General features: G+C 59.1%; 1 non-coding gene across 1 annotated transcript; it reads right to left on the minus strand.

Annotated features, from left to right (window-relative positions):
• Positions 1-245: 245 nt before the first annotated feature.
• On the minus strand, positions 246-319 carry TRNAT-UGU (transfer RNA threonine (anticodon UGU)). Its single transcript has one exon. It is a non-coding gene; the product is annotated as a tRNA-Thr (tRNA).
• Between the last annotated feature and the right edge of the window lie 3,031 nt (positions 320-3,350).

Raw genomic sequence — 3,350 nt, forward strand, 5'->3', positions numbered from 1 at the left:
CACATAGAAACAGGGAAGAGATCTCATTTTTTCTGATTTTGCCCCACTCTAAACACTGCACGTATCCTGCAGGAGAACCCATTTCTTGTTCAGTAGAGACAGGTTTAGATGCTGTAGCAAGAAGAGGGGGTCTACCAAAGTCCCACGAAGTGGGAAGAAGGAGCCAGGAAGCTACATATTGACACCAGGACCAATCCTGCTCCAAAGGTAGGAAACTGGGGCTTTGCAGTGAGCTATGAAGAGGTAGGCACTGCTGGGATTTGAACCCAGGATCCCCTGTTTACAAGACAGGTGCTTTAACCAACTAAGCCACAGCACCCATAGGATTAAGGGTTGCGCCCCCCTCTACATCTCACACCAGTGAAGAGCTGGCAGTTGCACACCCGCTCCCAGCAGGTCCCAGCCGTCTCCTTTGTATCATTGGTTCCCTCTGCACAGACCGCTGCCCAAGATGCACGTTCCTGAATCCAATGTCCAAGGCCCGGGCAGAGTCCGCAGGAGTCCACGCGTGCTCCTGGTGTCATCCTCACGTCTGGTGCAAATGCCAGGGTGGCACTATTCAGTGACTTGATGAGAGACCAAGCGCTCGCTCCAACTTCACAGTAGCTCCAACTTCACAGGAGCGTGTCATCATCACAAAAGGCACCAGGAGCGTCCGCGCATGATTTGATAGTTTGATAAAATGATATGCCTGGTTCAGCAACAAAGGTTCAATCTGGTCATTGAGGCAGCTGCGTGGGTTAATCCTCACTCAAGCAAGCCACTGCAGGCAGCGTGGAGGCTGCAGGAGGCAGTGGCTGCAGCAAAGCAGAGCCCGGCTCCCCCCACAACTGCTGCCTACCTGCTGGGGGCTCGGCTGGGGGTGAAGCCAGCTCCCCGCTGCTGGGCATATTCCCGGGGGGCAAGAGGGACCCACACCTCTCAGATCTGTGTGAAACGGGGGTGAGCGCACCGTGGACCTGGGTGTTGGGTTGTGCTCCTGGCTGCAGCTGCGCGGGCAGGGAGTGCATCGCCAGGGCAGCGTGGAGCACGTGGTGGCAAGGAGCTTCCCCGTGCTTGGTGGCTGCAGAGGCCCCGGGAGAGGGCAGCAGGAAAGGAGCCTGAACCCGCAGCAGGCAGCTGGCAGCACCCCTGCCCCCTGAGGCCGCACATTGTGGCCCTGAGCCCCACACACTGCTCGGCTGGGCAGCAGCCCCCGCCCCAGCCCTGCCCAGCTCCCTGCCTCCCTCCCCAGAGGGGCTTCAATCCCTGCCCCCAATTTACCTGCAGAGCTGCTCTCCACGCTGCCCGGGCCATGTGCATGTACATGCACCTAGTGCCCCTGCCTGACCGCCCTCCTCCTGGTCCCCCACCACAACCCTCTTGCGGGCCTGAAGTCTGTCAGCCTGCAGAGAGCTGTTTGCAAACATGCACGATCCATGGGTTTCTCCATTAAAATGAGAAATCCGTGTTTTCCTCAGGTACAGGGGGGAAAATCTGTGTTTTACTCCCTTTTCGGTGGGAAATGCAAAACCCCGATCCCGATACTCACTTGCTGGAGGTGCCCCAACTGCAAGCCTCTCCCCATGGGATGTGCTGCAGAGCTGCAGGACCGGGAGCAGGTGCTTCCTCAGCCTGGCTCCAGAAGCCAGGACACTGCTGGCAGCTCCGTGTTGCCCGGGAGGTGTCACACAGATGTTTTCCCTCGAGTCCAGGGGCTGCCCGGGCCGTGGCCGGGACCTCTCCTGCTGCTGCCTCCTTGGAGACCGTCCGGAAGCCCGAGGGTGGGTGGATTCAACGTCCCTGGCAGCAGGTCCCGGGCACTGCGAGAGCCGGCGAAGGGCTCCCTGCTCCGAGCCCCACTTCCCACACACGGGGCCTGCAATGCCGCTCGCTTTGCCATGCCACGAGGAGAAAGGCTGGCTCTGAGCTGGGCGAGCGGGCGCGGGGGAGCAAGCTCCTGCCCCTGCTGCAGGCTCCCAGCCACAGGGCACCTCAGCAATGCAAGCAGCTGCCCAGCACGTGGGTGGAGCAGCAGGGTGTGCAGGGGCCAGTGTCCTCCTCCCGGCACCAGCGGCCCAGACGGACCCTGAGAGCAGCGACATGGAGGCGAAGGGGCTGGGAGAACATGCGTGCACACCCTGCTCCACGCAGAGAAGAACTGGTTTCCTCCGCCCTCCCAGAGCACTCACAGTATCCCTCTATGCAGTGGTTCTCAGCCGGGGGACAGGGCACACCGAGGTGCCTTGACATCCTTGCAAGGATGCTGCAGTGTAACCTGCAGTGTCAGAACTGCTGGGTGTGCAAACACGATCCACAATTGAAACCCCGGCATTTCACATGGGAACCCAGAGTGCCAAAAACACTGGGACCCGTCGCGCTCTCTCTGACTTCTCTGCAACAGGAGAATTGCTCCAGTATTTTGTCTGTATTCCAAAAACGAGTGAAAAGCAAGAGCTGGCATTTGTGAGGGTGTCTGTGAGTCCAGCAAGGGCTGAGTGGAGCCCAACGAGAAGCGCCTTGAGGCTCAGGAGTTCAGAAGTGCTGATCTAGGAGCTTCCCAAACAAGAGATTTTCTTATTATTATTACAAAATGTTTCTGCACATTATCTTCGTTATGTATGCAGGATGTTTAGGGGCTGTGAGATGAATCAAAGCATCCATTAATTCTGGGTGCCTAAATCAAGACTCCTCGAACTTGATTTTTTCCTATGTCCAGAAGGTAAAAAGTCTGTCTGACGCCTTGTGTCTAACAGGAAGGGGCCAGCAGTGTCCTGGCTTCTGCAGCCAGGCTGAGGAAGGCACCCTGCTGTCCCGCCACACAGTTCTCTAGTACATGGCATGGGGAGCAGGCCTGCACTTCGGGTGCCTCCAGCAGGAGATTATAATTCATTCTGCAAAATCATGCAGCTCCTGCTCTTGTCACTGGGCAGGACTCAGACACCTCCAGAGCGGGATCCTTGGTTACCAGGATGTGCCAGGCTCTCCATTCACTTCAGCGGGGAGTTCTAGCCTGCGCTAAGACATGCGGGGGCGTCCCATGTCTGTGCAGGGGACTGCAGAAAGGGGAGGAAAGTCCGCCCCGATCCAAGGTGGTGACCGCGGCCCTGATGCTCTCACACCCGCTCCACGGGGTTGGAAACATCCCCAGGTACAGGAGCTCCCAGCCCTCCCAGCTCAGCCAGCGCTGCCCGGCCGGAGCGGGCAGGGAGCCCAAAGCTGCGGCGCTGACGGGCACCCACAGGTCCCAGGGAAGGGGTCCCTGCCCTCCTCTGCCGGGCACTCCCCAATCCCAGCCCTGGGTTTAATCCCAGCAGCTGCCTGGACTCCCGGGGGCTTCAGCCCCGAGCCAGGCACGTGGAGCCAGAGGT

This window comes from Alligator mississippiensis, chromosome 11 (assembly GCF_030867095.1).
Source record: "Alligator mississippiensis isolate rAllMis1 chromosome 11, rAllMis1, whole genome shotgun sequence".
Taxonomy (NCBI): domain Eukaryota; kingdom Metazoa; phylum Chordata; order Crocodylia; family Alligatoridae; genus Alligator; species Alligator mississippiensis.